Source organism: Rhinolophus sinicus, chromosome 8 (assembly GCF_057876585.1).
Source record: "Rhinolophus sinicus isolate RSI-liver-muscle chromosome 8, RSI-T2T, whole genome shotgun sequence".
Lineage (NCBI taxonomy): Eukaryota > Metazoa > Chordata > Mammalia > Chiroptera > Rhinolophidae > Rhinolophus > Rhinolophus sinicus.
In genome coordinates this window covers 3,441,106-3,460,147 of record NC_142508.1, presented here as the reverse complement: position 1 = coordinate 3,460,147, position 19,042 = coordinate 3,441,106, and the positions used below count along the sequence as shown (strand labels likewise).

The following is a 19,042-nucleotide window of genomic DNA, read 5'->3' as shown; positions in this document are numbered from 1 at the left end:
CGGGGCGACGCGGGGAGAGGGGCCCGAGCCTGCGGGACCCCAGAGGAGATGGCACCGCAGGACGGGGTGACTGTTGGCTTTTTTTTTTTTTTTTTTTTAATTTCAGATTTAACTGCTCATATCCTCCCCCTATTAAAAAAGACTGTTTCATGGGTCGCACGTATTGTACCTGCACTTCGTGGCCGGCAGTTTTTACCCAGCCAACCCAGCCATGGAACTCTTCTTATTCACTTCCTCTCTTCACAGCCGATTCTCTTCTTTGGGTGAGCCGCTGCCAGAAGCTCACACAAATCTAAACCTGGCCCTGGCCACTCTGTCGCCCAGGATCTGGGTATCTGAGACTCTTCTATTGCCAACTCAGGTTGGCAGGCAGTGAGGCTGGCAGCCGGAGAGGGCACAGGCACCCCACTCCGTGAGGCTCTCCTATGTGACAGCCAATTTCTACCCCTTCTGCAGGGGGCCCCTCGCTCACTGCCGAATGCAAGGGCCCTGATAATGAGATTAGCTCTCTAGCTCTGATTAGGTCTGTAAAGGGGCCCCAACCCCTTGAAAGGAACTTGGTTTTGTCACTCTTACAAGCCTAGCCTGGAGGAGGAAGTACTGAAATCTCCTTTGCACTTTATTTTTGCTCTGTCATCTCAGTTGGGCCAATCCCTAACACTTAAGCTTCTCTTTAAAAAAGGGTGGAGTGTGGGAGGACAGGTGGAGGAAAAAAGACAAAACTAATTTTGTAATAGGATTGGTGATAAAAAAAATAAAAAAACCAAAAAAACACCCTATAGCTCTGTCATGCTTAGCAGCAAAAGACTGAATGCTTTCCCTCTGAGTTCAGGAACAAGACAAGGATGTCTGCTTTCATACTATCCTTAATCCACACAGTGCTGGAAGTTCCAGCCACTGCAATAAGGCAAGAAAAAGAAAAGGCATACAAATTGCAAAGAAAGAAACAAAACCATCCCTATTTTCATGATTGTCTGCATACAAAGTCCCAAGAAATCCAAAGACAAATCAACAACAACAAAAAAACCCCATAACTGGAACTAGTGAGTTGAGCAAGGTCATAGGATAAAAGGGCAACACACAAAAATCAATCACATTTTATATACTAACAAACAAACATGTGGAAACTAATATTAAAAACGATACTATTTACAATCACTGCAAAGAAAATTAAATACTTAGGTATACACTTAAGGAAACATATAAGATTTGTACACTGAAAATTACAAAATGTGGATGAAATGAAAGAAGACCTGAATAAATGGAGAGGCATCCCATGTTCGAGGATTGGAAGACTCAATACAGTAAAGATATCAGTTCACCCCAGATTGATCTTAAGGTTTAACGCAATTCCTATCAAAATCCCGACAAGATTTTTTTTTTTTTTCTTTGTCGACAAGACAAGCTTATTCTAAATTTTATATGGAAAGGGACAGGCTAAAGCAATCTTGAAAAAGAAGAATGAAGTGGGAAGAATCACTCTATTCAATATTAAAGCTTACTCTAGAACTACAGTAATCAAGACTAACCCCCCTTTGGCAGAGGGATAGACACACTGATCAATGGAAACAGAATCTGGAAATAGACCCACGTGAACGTGTGTATCAAACTGATGTTTGATAATAGTGCAAAAGCAATGGTGCTGCAGCAACTAGACATTGGTAAGCAAAAAATAAACTTCAACGTTAAGCTTCACACCTTATACAAAAATGAGCTCATGTTGGATTTAAAAATAAAATGTAAGACATGAAAATTTTAGGAAAAAATAGGATAATATCTTTGGGACCTATTGCTAGGCAAAGAGTTAAACTCGACATCAAAAGCATGATTCATAAAAGGAAAAGTTAATACATTGGACCTGATTAAAATTAAAATGTTTGCTCTGTGACAGACTCTCTTAAGAGGGTGAAAAGACAGGCTATAGAGACAAGCTAATTGCAAACCACATAATCAGTGAACAACTATGTAGTATCTGGACTACGTAAAGAACTCTCAAAACTCAACAGTAGGAAAAGAGAATCCAGTTAGAACATGGGCAAAAGATATGAAGAGACATTTCCCTGAAAAATATACAGATGGTAAATAAGCACATGTAAAGATTTTCAACATCATTAGTCATTAGGGAAACAAAACCACGATAAGTGATTACTACACACCTATTAGAATGGCCAAAATAAAAACAGTGACAACATCAAATGCTGGTGAGGATGCAGAAAAACCAATCACTTCTGCATTGCTGTGGGGATGCAAAATCGTACCACCTCCCTAGAAAATAATTTGACAGTTTCTTATAAAACTAAACATGCAAGTGCCATATGACACTTCACTTGCACTCTAGCGGATTTATCCCAAGGAAATGAAAACTATGTTTACAGGAAAACCTGTATACAAATGTTCACAGCAGCTTCATTTGTAATAACTGAAACTGGAAATAACTGATGTCATTCAACGGGTGAGTGGTTAAACAAACTACAGTCACGAGTCGCTGGATGATGGGAGATGTTCTGAGAAATATGTTGTCAGGTGATTTCATCGTTGTGCAAACATCACAGAGTGCACTTACTCAAACCTAGATGGTAGCCTACTTCATACCTGAATAAATGGAGAGGCATCTATGTTCGAGGATCCCATGGGCATATGGGCTATATGGGATAGCCTATTGCTCCTAGTGACAAGCCTGTACAGCCCGTTATGGTGCTGAATACTGTAGGCAATTATAACACAATGGTAAGTACTTGTGTATCTAAATATAGAAAATGTACAGTAAAAATACAGTATAAAAGATAAAAGTGGCACACCCGGGGAAGGCACGTACCATGAATGGAGATGCAGGACTGGAAGTTGCTCTGGGTGAGTCAGTGAGTGAGTGGGGAGTGAAAGTCAAGGTCAAGGACGTGACTGCACACTGCTGTAGACTTTATAAACACTGTACTCTTAGGCGACATTAAATTTATAAAATAATATTTTTCTTTCTTTAATAATAAATTAACCTTTGTTTACTGTAACTTTTTTACTTAATGAATTTTTAGAAACTTTTTGACTCTTGTAATAACACCTAGCTTAAAACTCAAACACACTGTACAGTTGTACAGAAATATTTTCTTTCTTTATATCCTTATTCTGTATGTTTCTTTATATTTTTTAAATTAAATGCTGTTTACTTTTTTAAACTTTAATTTTTGAAAAGTGTGGTGGTACACAGTGGAAGTGTCAATCATCTTAATTTTTGAAAAGTTTGCATTTTAATTTCTTGCAGTAACTTTAATAAACTTTAAAAAAGAAATCCCTAATTACTGTTTATTCGGTGCACCACCACCAAGTTCACCTATAATCCTGATGAGTTGTTTTTGGGAGGCAGAAATGGGCAGCAATTGGGAGTATGTATTTCTGCAGGCTGTCAAATGCAAACCTGGTCCTCAGACTAAAAAGTCCTGTACCTATTACTGTAGAAGTTGGTAGAGAACAGAAATGGAAACAAATTAATGTGAGTCTCTTAGGTTTTATTTCACTTGATAACGGGTGTACAAGAATCTACAAAAATAAAAATGTTTCTATATAATATACTGTGATGCTGAATTTATTTCCACAGGTTGTTTTTATTTAGTGGGGCAGCTCGTATCTTCTTAGAAAGGAGCACAGTCACGAGACAGTAGAAAAGGGAAGGTGAAACTTCTCTATGACACACCCGGTCAGTGTCAGGAATTGGAGGGCCTGCAAAGCTCTGTAGGTGTGTACATGAAGGCTGACAGGGCCAAACGAGTGATGGATTACTTAATGCAAATAATTTCAAGTTAGTGGTCATCAGTTGCCCTTTCATGGTGATATTTTTTTAGATTCAACAGACTTATATGCCTGACTTAATTTCAGTTATTTCAGGCAGGAGAGGAAGCCAGAAGAGAGGCGAGGGGGAAGAGCCAGGGCAAGGTGCTGTGTACAGAGAGAAGGGGCTGCATTTAGGAGAGTCTCTCCTCTCTCGCGAGAACTCAGTTGGCATTTCAAGGCCGAGAGGTGCCAGGTTTTCCTAGCCAGGCCATGTGCTGATTCATAATATTTCTGCCTGCACGCCATCGGCTTCTGCAGCCAGCTTGGACTCACTGGACCGTGATGTGGAGGTGGGTGTGGGGTGGAAAGCAGAAGGCTCTGAGTTGAATGTTAGTGAGGGAATGCCTGAAAAACATGGAGCCATTACAAGGGTGACTTTTTGGTTGGTGAAAAATGTGAAATTATTAAGGTGTGTCTTATGTAATTGTGCCCTGGTACAGCAAAATGCAGTATTTTGAATGACTGTCAGAAGGGAAAACTTCAGCCTAAAAACTTAAGCATAAAATGACTGCCAAAAAAGCTTTCCCTTATGCACTGAGGTCAGATATGAGTGCACTTGGTCTTTTTTTTTTTAAATCTTAAATAGCTAATGCAAGAAATAAATCAACTTTAAACACCGGACAAGAAGCTGCTGAATAATTTAGTGGATGGAAACCTGCAGCTTTGAGGTCTCCCTTGCCATGTTCTTTGAGCTCTGGTTCTGCTCTGCAAAGGCATCCTCTGTGTGGGGGGAAAAGATAGGATGGGGACGTGCCACCAGTGAGGCTCTCTAACCAGCTTTCACCTCCACCTCTGTGAGGACCACTCCCAAGCATCAAGCTCAGGCTGACCGCTCTCCTGAACTCAAGACTCTCTACTGGTCATCTCCAGTTCAATTCTCTGCGGACAATTCAAACTCACGTGTCTGAAACAGCTCCTTCCACTTTGTCACCTTAGCGTCCTTTGAGGTTACCCCACGGTCTCCATCTCCACTATGGCTCCTTAGTGAGGCTGCTGCCCTCTCCTGCTTGGTGGCTGGGTCAGCTCCAATTCCTCCTGTGTCGCCCGTTTTTAGTCTATTCTCTCCCCTGCAGCCAGTGCCCTTTGAAAAAGACTCCTGGTGACTCCTGTGTAGAACCATTCTGTGGCTCTCAGGAGCCCCAGGCATATGGGGCTAACGCCACAGCTCTGAGCAAAGGGCCTGCTCATGTTATTTCCTCACCTTCTCTTGCCAATTCACTCTGTGTCTCCTACAGCTGAGCTTTATGCATTGTTCCTGCTCACTGCACTAAGGGAGCTGAGCATTTTGGCCTCCCTATTTCCCCTGCCACTTGGCTGGTTCCTACTCATTCCTTTAAGAATGAGTCTTACGAAGAAGGTTCACTCCTCACCAGGAAGCCCTCCCTGATGTGATCTCTTCTCACTGCTTCTCACTGATTCATTGCTTCTCTTACCCCCACACTTCCATAAGGCACTTAACCCAGGGTGGGCCTTACTTTTCTGTCTCCCCTAAGTGCCATAAACTCTTTGAAGGGGAAGAATGGCTCTGTTTGGTCATCTTGCTGTTACCTGTACCTGACACATAGTAGACATTCGAAAAATATTCGAGTGAAATGAACTGTTTGTTATTAGCAAATCAATGAAAAAACATGGTGGGTAAACAGTTGATTGAATAGCACAAAGGGGTTCAGAGATGGTTTCATTCTATTTATTCATGCTTCTCCTGGGCCTCATTCCTATTTGGAAATGATTCTACTCACGTTCCCTTGCGCGTTGGACCTAACGTGATGAGGAAAAAAGAAAGTGACTAAGAAATAATGGCAGCCAACATTTTTGTTGTAACAGACCCTCTCCGAGGCCTAGAGGTCGTTGACACTCTGCGTCAAATACTGGCAGAGAGCTTTGCTAGACTAGCTCTTGCTGACCCCCCTCATGTTTAGTTTCTGTTAAGTGACAACTGATATTTTAAAGTGATGTTGGAATTTGATAAAAACTCAAAAATATAAGCTATTTAACACCATCACCATTAATTCTTCTGATCAATTTTAATCGGTATGTTTGGGGAAAAGATTTTGTTCATGTTAGAAACTTCTCTAAATAACAATTTCAGATGCTTTAAATGAAGTTATTTTCTTCCTAACTTTTTTAAAAAATGATTTCCTTTAAAAAGCATTTATTCCACAGCAACTTTTCAGCGTGGCAAGCAATTTCTACAGTTCAACAAGTCAGCTGAAAACCCGTTTCAGAGAAAGTGTTATTAAATAAGAGACAAAGAAAACAGACTAAACCGAAAAAGTCCTTTTTGTCTAGATGCTTTCTATTAAATTACCATCCAACTTCCAAAAAGCAGACAATATAAAGGTTTTGAGGACAGTCGTTTAGCAAATGTTTAATATCTGCTATGTGCCAGGAACCATGGTAGGTGGGTCAGTAAATCCAGTATGACTAGAAATTCACATCAAAGATAGGAATTAGGAACCCTACGTATACCCAGGGTTTGTCTGTGTCTCTTCAAATTCTGGTTCTGTGGAGCTCATTAATCAGGGTGTGAAACAGATATTTCTCTTGCCTTTCACAAGTTAATCAAAATTAGTTTTCTGTTACTCAAAGTATTTTATTATTAGGTTTGTGTTTAACATGACTTACTGGGAGCTAAATACATTCTATCATGTTGACAACTCTTATTGTCCCACAGTACTTTGCAAATTAAAAAAAAGCATTGCTCAGTAAGATTATTTCAGTTCTTAATGCATCAAGCCATAAACTTTGAAATGTGGTATATTTCTATGATAAAGCAACACAAAAGTGATGTAAAGTCACAAGGAAGTATTTCTTCACTGTTCTCTACCCTTTCCCCCTACATCTGGCCTAGTCATTAACTCTTCCCAGAACAGACCATGGTTCATCATTTTTTCAGCACTTTTTATGTCTTTATTTCTGGAAACTCTGGCCAGACATTGATGAAAAGTTACAGAAATGACTGAGACAGCCTACTTCCATTTTTGTTCTGTTTTCTTCTACATGCAGCAATCAAAAGGAAATACAATAGTCAAGGTGAAATTAAAGGGACCTGCAAACACTTTCATCATGTCTTCTGCCCTTCCTTCTGGGGAATTCTGTGACCTTCAGTCACTATCTGTGGTGTTATGTGGCTCATCAGGATGGATTAAGATGAACACAGAGCCAACTACACGCAGATGTAGGACCTGGGTACCTCAGAATGTAAATCTTTTAAGAAAGATTTTTTAGGGTTTCTTTTTTTTTATTGTGATATAATTCACCTGCAATAAACTATCCATTTTAAGCGTACCATTTGATGAGTCAACATGAAACCACCACTACAATCAAGATACAAAAACTATTTTATCACCCCAACAATTTCCTTGCGTCCCTTTGTGGTTCATTCCCTCCTTACCTCCAAGGTCTTGAGCAACCAGTGACCTATTTTTTGTTACTATAGATACTTGCTAGAATTTAAATACATGGAATCATACAGTACACACTCTTTGGCACCTGGATTATTTCACTTAGCATAATGATTTTGAAATCCATTCATGTCGCTGAGGATAACAGCAGTTTGCTCATTTTTACTGCTGAGTCGTATTCCACCGCATGGATATGCCATCTGCTGTCTAAGCCAGCAACTGAGAGAGAGAAAAAGAACTTGGGTCCTTAGTGACATCACTGAGCAGGCCTGTATCTCACCTTGCCTGGGGCCTGTCCTACTCTGGACCTGTTAGAAGAGACAACAGATGTCTTTATCCTTCGAGCCAGTTTGAGCTGGAGGTTTCTTGTTACTTTGAAGCCAAAAACATCCTGAGTGATGCTTGGGTATTATATCAGATACGGCCCTGCCCTCAGGAGGTGGTATTCTAATTAGGTGAAGGTTATATTCTAATTGTGGAAACTGTATTTCTGCGTATGTAACACTATAAACAAGGACAAAGTAGTTTAAGTTAAAAACAAAAAAAACCCCGAAAACTATAGCAACTGCACAGTGTATTCCAAAGCTAAGGAAGCGTCTGGGAGGAGGGCTTCCTTTAGGAGAGAGAATGAAGCAGATTTTGAAGAAATCAAGGAACGGACACAGCTGACAGACGGCCTTAATCTGAAAGAGGAGTGTTCTTGTGGAGAAGTTAAAGAAAGACTGGTAGAGACCACCAGGAACAAAAGGAATGGAGTTAGATTTCATATTGTGGGATAGAAGAAGTCATGTAAATTTCCTTAAACCGTTTTTGGCAATATAAAAAGATTTTAACATCTGTGTCGAGTGGAAAAGGGGGATGGATACGGGAGAGCCTGGAATCAGGGAGAATATTTAACATGTCTTTACAATGAATGTAAAATTTAAGTGAGAAAGTCTGAGAAGTATCGCATTGGACTTGGTATTTCAGTGGATTAGGAAATGACTAGAAAAGAAACTAGAGTCATAATTAGAAACAGAAGCATCAAAAGAAGTCTTTAAATACAGCAATGACGTCTTTATGGAAGCAAAAGAAAGCCAATAAAGTTGACAGGATCTCAAGAGCCTCACAGTGTGGCTGTAAATATCATTCAAAAGCTTCTTGAAATTATGTGCTATTTATCAAAGGCTTTTGCCAACACCTTTCTATTGCCTAGGCTTCAAAAATCATGGCTGAGTCTTAGCATTCTACACTGTTTTATAATTCTCCTAAAAAGAACACAACTTGATTAGCACTGTTTCCCTACAGCCGTCCTAAATCGTGTTTTAAAAGTTTGTTTTTTTAAAAAATAATCAATTATAAGACTGTTTTTAAAAGCTCTACGATCCCCAGCAACTCAGGACCTTTCCTCTCCCCTCCCTTCCCCAACCGAGATCAGGTCCTTGTCAGAAGAATATGCTTTCAGGTGGAAAGCTCTTCACAAATGAGGTGACACAGGCTCAGTGGGAGTGGCCAGGAGAACACCGTGGCATAAAAATGACTGAAACTGAGGGAACTCGGTAGGGGTACAGAATTTTAGGGTTTAGAAGCTAGATCTAGAGTGAAAGAAAAGGAATTCATTGCAGCATCTGCAGCATGTATCCTTTTTCTCCCAAACTTTTACTGTCCTCTGTCTGACAGCTGAGAAAGTGCCAGAGACAGGAAACTGACACAAGTGAGGGGGGAGGAGGAAAGTCAGAGAAGTTCGGGATATGTTATTGCCGTTGCTGAATTCACTCTTAAAAATGAAATTATTCCCATATTTAATGAGGAGAGTTGCCCAAATTATAGGAATTAGGAAATACATGCTCAGGCCATTTCATTTTTCTGCTGATGTGCTGTTTCCTTAGGCAATTTTATCAGTGAATAAACTGTGACAACTGAAAACGCGGTCTAAACCTGACATCTCAGCAGTGCTATACTGTTGTGGTGAAGTTTAAAACATCTTAAGCCCACATGGTTTATCACGGCCATACAGAAATATAACTGTGTTGTCTGATGAGTCAAAAAAACAACAACACTGGGAATAACTAAAAGTTTACAAAGGATGACAATACAAACGATTCTTCATGACAACGGGAAAGACCATCGTTTATTTTATATGCAGGTAGCTTAGTCCAACCAGACATGTTGGACTAATGTCACTCAGCAGGATGGATCCATTTCTATGGTCTGAGTATAGAGGTCAGTGCCTTGGACAGCACATGTGAATAAAGCCACAGTTTGTCTTTTGTTGTTCCCTGATGGAGGATGGCAAGGTGACTCGATTGTACTGGATCGGTACTTTGATTCAAGTAACGGCATAGAATTCAAAAGCCAAGCAGAGTTTGTAAAAATCTCAAAAGGGTGTCATCAGCTATTAACTTCTTTTCATTAAGAGTTCGAAGACTCATCTCAAAGTCACAACATGTGACCAGAGCATAGAAAAAAAAATAAAAAATGAAGAAAGCAAATAGTGCCCCTGGGAATAAGGCGTATTCTGACCTCAGAGGTCAGGCCCTTCTCCCCTTGTTAGTCCTGGTTCTGAGTGCGGCTCTGCCACGTGCTGGCTGTGTGCTCAGCACGTCGGTCTCCGAGCCTTGTGCCCGGGTGTGCTGTGTGCCTGGCACCTTCCTCTGTTCAGGCCAGGTGCCCATAAATGATAGCTGCTCTTACTGGGGGGCCGCTGCTGGACAAAATGAAAAGCACGTGGGTTTCAAAGGTCGGCCTCCATTATGAACAATGTCTCCACCAAAGTCTCAAGCAGATGACTTCATTTTTCCAAACCTTGATTCTTACTTAACCTGCAAAACGGAGATAACAATGTCTTGTGTGCGGGGCAGCCATGAGAATTAATTGAAATTGTGTTTGCCCGGCCCATAACAGACATCAACAAGTGGGTTTTAATTGAGCCCCTAATTTCATCCTCTGCAAACCAGGCAGAAGAGACTGTATCATGCTGTGAGGACAGGAAGTCAAAGAACCTGCATTTGCTGTAAGAAATCAGACGTGCTGAATGCTTGATTTTTTTTTTTTTTGTAAAGAAAGAATAATGAACTATATTCTACTCAAAGAACAGTGGATGCATTTGTCCCACAGACCTCAGAGCACCTACTGTTGTCCTAAGCACGCTCCAAATCCATTGGAGATCATTTTAAGACAGAAAATGTCATTCCCATAAATTATCTGCCACCAAATGTGCCTGATCTGATTCAGTGGTGGGCTGAGAACACATGCAGAAACACTGTACGACAGGATTATTCCAAATACACGATGGAGGGACATGTTGTAAGATGATTTTAACTAATCTACAGCTAGTATCACTGAGCATCGGGAACAGCGTGTTAAAATCATCCCATCGAGGTTATTTCTGGTATAGACAAGTAAGGGCTGGATGCGCGCAAACCTAATGCATAAGTTAAACGCAGTCTGCAGTTTACGCCTTGTGGGAAATAGACTTTTTCTTTAATTGCCCGTGTATAAGATTGAATAAGTAGGCAGGCAGAGTGACAACAGAGCCCCATCTAAGGACACGTGTCCTGAGAGCAAGAAGGGCCACAGCGTCTTGAGCCACTAAGACCAGGCCTCTACTTTGAAGATAATTTCTTTGATCATTTCAGCACGGAGCGCTAGATATAGCCTCTTAGGGGGGCATACCAAGAACAACTCTGAATGAATTAAATATGGATTTTCCACTAGTTGTGTTAGAATACATCAAACATAGCTAATGGAAAGCAATTTCTGCAATTCATTTTTACATCCTGGAAAAGAATAAACCACACTGGTATTACATCCCAATTTAGTATCATTAAATATGGGTAGGAAACATATAAATTGGTATTCGGGGATCCCCCAAACCCATCTTTAATTGCCAGACAGCATAAAACTGAAAGGCCAGGTTCAAGTCCAGAGCAAGGACAGATCTGAAGAAGGGAAAACGCTTTCTTTTCCTCCTCCAAGTGGCAGCTGAGTCTTGGGCAGGCCAAAAGCTCGAAAACCCTTAATGGCCTCCAGATAGGGAAGTCTCTTATACTCAGTTTCTTAAAAGAACTTCATCACTAATGAGTAAATCTATTGAAATTGTACTACATAGCAATATGACCTCTACCTGGCGGCTTGGGTATGGTACAGCAGCTCTCCAGGCTCTATGTATCTGTCGTTTACTAGACCCAGCAGCGTGCTTTATAACTTGAACAGGATAAAGTAATAGTTAATAAGTGTGACCACCAAATTTTATGAAAGTGAGACTTCTAAAATGACATTTTCTGAACAACCATACTATATACATTGAAGACAGGGGCCTGATTATAATATTAAGTGAAAAGCTAAGTTGCTAAGCAGTTTCACCAGAGTCTACATTTGGTATAAGTCTATTTTTAGATCTGTGTATAAAGGCATGACCAAGGCTAGGTAATTAAAAAAAAACGCATAAAAGAAAAAACAAACAAACAAAAACTCCACACCAAAACTATCTCAAAGAGGTAGAATTGCAGGGGATTTTTTTTTCTTTGTGTTTTTCTTTTTATAATCAGAGGATTTAAAAAAAAAAAGTAATTGTTGTACAAATACACCTAACATAATGTACCTTCTTAACCATTTTACGTGCACAGGTCGGTAGTGTTAAATGCACGCATACTGCTATGCAACCTATCTCCAGGACTTTCTCATCTTAGAAAAATGCTATTTTTGGAACAGCTCACCAAACACTTCTCCGATGTATCTAATTTTTAAAAATTAAATGCAAGGAAGGTAAATGGACTGTCTTAATTAGAGTAAATCATGGCAACTGAGCAGCCTTACCAACTTGTGAATGAACACATTACAAGCAATGGGCTTTTAATCTGCTTTTGATACAGTGTGAAGAGGGAATCAATGGCGGAGACGTAGAACTCATCAGAATTTCCTGTGTAGTTCCTCAGAACCACCTGCTTCCAAGTCTCTTTTTCTGAATAAAATATACCTCTTCTCTAACCATGCTCAAGATGACCAGATGTTATTCTTACTCAAGACCCAAAATAACGACGATTTAGGGTTCCATGCCAAGCCTCAAAAATAGTGGAAAAAATGTGTCACCCCATACAACCTCTTGAAACAGGTTTCCCCAAAGCACTGCTGGAGAATTTGGGTGGCTACTCACAAACAGGTGATGTACTCAGCACTCAGGGAAACACCAGAGGAGGCTTGTTCTAAACTTTTCCACAGTTCCAACAACTAATTTCTACTGGGTCCTTAAGGGGACGCTATTAACACTGGAGTTATGTTTTGTGTCACTGTTGTACCAATGACAATTCATGAGCTAAAGTTAATGCTTTTCTAAGTGCAATGAGTTAGGGGACAATCCTGATTCCAAGCTGAAGGAATTCCCATCTAAATGCAAATCAAGACAAGCCTGACTAGAATGCATGAGTAGGTACAGTAATTTTTCCACTATCTAATGTTCACCACCCCTGCCCTGCCCCCAATGCATTTTCACACAACTGTATTGGTAAAGAATTGTTCCTTATTAAGATCAAACCATGTTTGTTTTCTCCCCTGCACCTACAATTATATAGGTAAAGGTGCTCAGGGCCTTGATTTCTTTGATTGAATATATGTTAAATCAAATGGACAGAGAGAATCATTTTCCCAATCTGTGCTTCTGCCCTTTAGGCTCACCTACCCAGCCCCGATGTCTGTATTCGATGTCCCAAAGGAATCAAAGAAAGTGTGCCCCAAGTGGGATTTGTCTTTCATCCCCAGATCTGCTTCGCCTTCCTAATGTAATGACCCTGCCATCCATCCTTTCATGCCACAAACTGAGGAGTCGTCCTCCCATGTGCCATGTGTCTGGGCATCACCAAGGCCAGTCTATTTTATCTTTTATATACGTTTCTAATGAACTGCTTCCTCTGCACCCCTACTTCTGTGGCCTTAGTCCAGCCTTTTGTCATCTCTCAAAGGACTCATGTTTACTTTCTTTACTAGTCTTCTTGCTCCGTCTTTCCCCCATAAATTCCAACTGCTAGCTTGTCACTAGACTGATCGTTCTGTTAAAATGCAAGTCTGATCAACTCCTCTGTGCCACTGCCAGGGCAGGCAATAAAATATTTGTGACACTCTCGGTACAGCTTACATCTAATTGGCACCCCTTCCTTACGCAGTGGGGTTATGGGGGAGAATAAGGGCCCTTCCACCTTAATCTTATGTTCCTCCTAACGTCCTCAATCCAGTCCAAAAGTAGATTGTATCATTTTAGAATGCTCTGAGGGTGCAGAGAATACTAACCCTCCAATCCTAACTTTACAGGACTATGGACTGCTTTGCCATCTTTTTGGCCAGTCTGATTCCTGGGCCTCGTGTGGGTAGGACTGGTGACTGATTTCCCTTGTTCTGTTTGCCCCGTGGAACTAGCTCCACGTCTTCAGTAGGACAAAGCCCTACTACTCGTCTCTTGCCTTTCTGGGGACTAGTCTCATTCTGCCACTGTGCATGGGATGCCCTATCAATTCACTGGATGGCAGTAAAGGGAAGCTCGGGCACAGATGAGTCAGGGGCTGGCAATTTTTTTTCTGAATAAAGGCTACACAGTGAATATTTTAGGCTTTGCAGGCCACACAGTCTCTGTTGCAACTACTCACCTCTGCATGTAGCAGGAAAGCAGCCACAGACGCTGCATACATGAACAAATGTGGCTGTGTCTTAATGAAACTTGAATTTCAAACACAGATGGTGGGCCAGCGTTGGCCCATGGGTCAGAGCGTGCCAACCCCTGAATCGGGGACATGAGCTCAGATGCGGGGTCAGTGTGATGGATAGGCTGACAAGCTCGGCCTTCTCCAGAGGTGGTCGGAAATCATGCCATGGACGTGGACTTGGAGCCCAATCTCCTTGGTTCAAATCTTGACTTTAGTGTTGCTAGTTATGGAGTTTTGGGTAACTTTACACAGATTATCTCATTTGATCCCCACCCCAGTCCTGTGAGGTGAACACTATGTTCCTGAAGCAGAGGCGTGGAGAGAGAGGGGTCGATGGTTCTGGAACTTGTAAGTTCTTTCAGCAGTATGTTCACGTGCTCATGTCGCATCCATCTTTTAAAAGAAATGCCCTCCGGGTCTCGCCTCTGCCACAGCCCTGACTCACGTCTCCTCTTCACACCAAACTTCTTGATAAAGCTGTCCACAGTCTCTGTCCTTCCTTTGTTATCTCACACCCACTCAGTGACCCTCTGCGAGCTGGCTTCTGCCCCTAGTTTACAGAAATCGGTCATCAGTTTCTGGAGCAGAGATACGTTTAGCTTGTTACATATTTAGGTGACATCTTTCACACTGCCAGCCCAAGTGAGGGGAAAAGATAACCGCCACGCCTTCCGCCTCCTAGTAGAGGAACTATTGTAGGTTACCCGTGATCAGCTCCAGTGAATATCCAACGCCATGTGACACCACTATCTCAACCCCTGCCTCTCCCAGGGTGGAAGGCAGGCTTGCTCCTCTAAGGTGGAAAAGTCCAAGATGAATCTTAAAGTGGCCGCTGTCATGATGGCCGAAGGGATGGCTCTCTCAACCAAGACAGCAAAATAACTCACTAGTGGAAATGTACATTTTTGGGGCCCACGTTTATACCCTGTGATCACGGCAATGCCAAGTACATGGCCCTGGGATCTGTGGATCTTTAGAAGCAGATCCTGTCTGTTAAATTGTGACCCAGGAGTCCCTGAGTTTAAAGGATTTACCTCCTGCGGGGAGACTCTTGGAGGGCAGAAATGATCTCAGCTGAGTACCCAGTGAATAGTACAGTGCCAGACAAATGGCAGGGTCTTAGAAAACGACTATGACACGAATGATTTCCCTCCTGAGTCCCTGGGAGGTGACAGAGGCAGGGCATTTGTCGGGTTAAGAAAAATCTTGAAGCAAAAAGATCCCCCATCCTTTACTTGGCGCTCAGCTACCCTGCGGAACAGAATAAACAAGAATCCAAAAGACCCAGGCTCAGAGAACAGGCCAAGCTCCCAGCCAAGGACGTCCATCTGATTTGGGCTCTGCCTTCTTTCTGCTCGTCGAGTCAGGATTCCAACAGGGCAGGAACACAGGAAGGATGCCAATTATAATACCTTTTTTTTGACAGCGAGGAGAATAGTTCTTCTCTGCCTGTCTCTTCAACACACAAGCAACACTTGTCTATGCTGGGCTCGCATGATAGCCAAGCCCAGTATGAGTCACCTCTCCCTGTAGCTCCGACTCCTGGACCCAGTGTGAATTTTTTTCCCCCCAAACTATTTTTAAAAGATCAAATCTGTTATGAGTAACAGCCTATGGGACCATTAGTTTGCCATTTCTGGGCAGACAGTTTTCACATGAAGACCTTATTAGGTTGTAACTTGATATTTAAAATGGTGAGACAGGAAATACAAAAACAAAGCACTGCATATAAAAATCTTTAAGTGCTGCTTAATGTCAAGTGATCTGCAATATTTTTAGATTTTTAAAGTGCTTTCCTATCTTTAAAAAGAGGTAATTATTCCAAAGAATAGTCTTGAAAGACTGGTTAATGATTTCCTTCCAAATATTCATATTAGGAAAACTAGGGATCTTGGAAATAGATTCAGTGGCAAGATAGTTTTTCCTTCTTCTTTTTTTATTAAAAAAAACCCAAAAAACACAAAGTTCATGAATGAATTATGTTACCGCTCCACATACATGATGAAATAAGTATTAGTTGTCTTTTGATACATGACAAATCACCCCAAAATTTAGTAGCTTAAGACAATAACAAGTTACAATCTGCCACAGACTGAACTGTGTCCCCCTCCCAAATTCATATATTGAAGTCCTAACCCCTAACGTGACTATATTTGGAGACAGGACCTTCAAAAAAGTTACTTAGATTAAATGAGATCTTAAGGGTGGGACCCTAAGCCAACAGGATTGGTGGCCTCCTAAGAGGAGGAAGAGACACCAGGGGTATGTGTGCCTGGAGGAAAGACCACATGAGGACACAGCCAGAAGGCAACCCCCTGCAGCCCCGGAGAGAGGCTTCAGGACAAACCAAACCTGCCAACACCTTCATTTTTAACTTCCGGCCTCCAGAACTGTGCAAAATAAATGTCTGTTGTTTAAGCCTCCCAATTTGTGGCATTTTGTTATGGCAGCTCTAGCAGACTAATATGTTATGTCTTATGGTTTTTGTGGGTCAGGAATTCATGAGCAGTTCAGCTGGGTGGTCCTGGTGTGGGATCTCTGACCAGGTCTCTCAATCACGGGTTGGCTGGGGCTGCAGTCTCATCTGAAGGCTTGACGGGGGCTGGATGATCCACTTCGATGGTCCACTCTCACGACTGGGAAGCTGGTGATGGCTGTTGGCTGGGGGCCTTAGTTCCTCTCCCCCTGGCCCTAATGAAACCTTTTTCATTCAGCCCCAATCAACCATCTTGAATCCTTTTCTTCAGTGCAGTTACATACTAAATGTGTCATAAGAAAAAATATGGTAGTCCTGATTGCCATCTGTCAGAGTTTTGGTATCATAAACTGAACAAACAGAGAACAAGTCCATGTCTTAGAGGTTGGGATGAACTACTCAGATCTCCTTTCAGGAATGAAGGACGTCCCCCCAGCTGTTGGGCATCTGCCAGCTACGACCCTCAACTATTAGCCAGGATTGCTCTTGGCCGAAGAAAGTAGCTTTGCCCAAGGCCAACCCACCTCCAGGACAGCGGTCATCTAACGACTGGCTGGTGCGAGGGTCCAGAGGCCTGGCTCCTTTGCCCCGACTTGGGACAACTCCGAGGAGGTGCCCCGGCGTACTGCGCCCTGTGGGACCGCTGAGGACTTTGCTTTGCTGAGACAGTACTGCATCGTTCCTTCTTCCTCTGCCCAGCCCATTGCCTTCCCTTCTCTCCCAGGTGCACATCCTAAGAGCATGTCCTCAAACATTCTGCCCACTAAGCTTTCCAAGAGTCTGTTTCTCAGGGAACACAGACTCCGACAGTCTACCGGAAGTTACTCTCAGAGAAGTTAGCCATCTAAATTAGACTCCTTAAATATGGATAAATGAACCTCTGGACTCTAGTCTGTTGTGTGTTCAAGTGCAGACCCAGCTGTCGAATTCAAGTGATAAGACACGGGGTAGATTTCCAAACTGGCCCCCACACTCCACCTCTCCCTGTATCCCTGCCCTCTGCAATGTGACTGTCACTTCCCCTTCATTCTGTTGGCCAAAGCAAGACATAAGCCCACCCCAGATTCTAGGGGACAGGAAATAGAGTCTATTTCAGACGTGAGGAGGCAGAGTGAGCCACTTCTGAGGCGAGGCCTTGTATAGACACATTTCCATGTCTCTTAACTCCGTTACCGTCACAGCACTGATCCAGGCTAGCCTGCGGGAGGAGGACAGACCACATGGAACAGTGACTAGCCGTTCCGGCCGAGGCCACTCTGGTCCCGCCAGTCCCCAAGTGACCTGGTAAGTGACCACAGATGAGGAAACACAGCCAAGAGCAGAAGAATGCCCAAACCACACTGCTGACCCACAGAACTGTGAGCTAAATAAACGGTTGTTGTCTGAAGTTTTGGGGAGGGTTGTTATACAGCAATGGAAAAGCGGATACAACCCCCAATCCCACTAGATACAGGAAGCAACCAGGCAGACGAAGAGGAGATGGCTACAGCGGATGCCGGGCTCCCTGTCGCTGGCTGTGGGACGCCAAGCTTACAGGGGCTGCTACACGATGGCGCAAATCTTGACATTTCTTACAGAAGTGTCCTTGGGTGACAGGTGTCACCCCAGCTGGAGGTGCCTTTCTCTCATCCTGGGACATCCCGTAACTCACTGGGATGAGGGTACAAAAGCCCAGGTGGGGCAAATCCTGCTGCAGGGGCCACTCCAGAGGTCCCCCGCCATCAGGCTGAGGCTGGCTCTCACCCGACACCACCTCCTCGCTTTGCTTCTTCCCTTCCCTTGCACCTTAGAGCTTTCTCCCAAGAGCGCTCCATATGAATAAACAAACAGGTACCCAAAACCCCATCTCAGGCTCTGTTTCTAGGGACCCTCACCCAAGACACAGGCCAAGAGTGAAATTCCTAGAAGAAAAATGAGGGAGAGCCCGGGCATGACTCCTATGGAAGGGAAATTGGAAAATGATTGATCATTCTAATACCTTTGCATCAAGGTTTCAACCAGTGGAAGACGGTTCTTCCATCGGTCCAAGAAAAACACCTCCATCGTGTGCTGCCATCTCCTAACGAAACTCACCGATTGCCTTGGCAAGACCAGAACCGAATGCTTGCTTTTCCTCTTTCATCTTTAACTGCTCCCTTCCTACTAACTCTTTCCCCTTTAGTGTTTAAATCCATTCCCACTTAAGGGAAGAAACCATCACCTCCATTCTTCCAGTTTCCTCCCCTTCAATGTCAGGATTCTTGAAAAAGTTATCTACATTAGAGATCTCCACGTCTTTACCTCTTCCTCATTCAGCACACGTGACATGGTTTCTGCTCTTGACCTGCCACTGGAAGGATTCCTGCCAAAGCTATCAGTGACCTCAGGTCTTACATGTCATGGCCGGTCTGCTGCGTTTCATGCACCAATCGCTCCCCTCAAATGCGTGAAACACAATGAGACGCATTAGTTTTGCTTCCGTGTTTGCCTGGTTTTCTGCCTAACGTTCCTGGCAATTCGGAACCCATTTGCTTTGTTTGCCCCTTGAATGTTCACGTTTTTCGGGCTTTCTCCTCCTCACCTGCCACACATTGGATTTTACCTACTATCAGGCGTTAACTCCCATTTTTATTCTGGTGGTGTTCAAACGTTAATTTCTAGCTCCAGACGCACATAGCCAACTGCTCTTT

The 19,042-nt window shown here is 42.7% G+C and overlaps 1 protein-coding gene across 6 annotated transcripts in view; it reads right to left on the bottom strand.

Annotated features, from left to right (window-relative positions):
• Positions 1–19,042, bottom strand: part of PRKAG2 (protein kinase AMP-activated non-catalytic subunit gamma 2) — a 189,568-nt gene that overhangs the window by 44,034 nt on the left and 126,492 nt on the right. The window contains exon 1 of one of the 6 annotated variants that reach the window (XM_019712811.3): positions 170–575. The exons of 4 other annotated variants lie outside the window; for them this stretch is intronic. The gene's annotated coding sequence lies outside the window, so the exon portion shown is untranslated. Of the gene's footprint in view, positions 1–169; positions 576–19,042 lie in introns of those variants that run through there. One more of the 6 variants, XM_019712810.3, reaches the window with a different exon arrangement.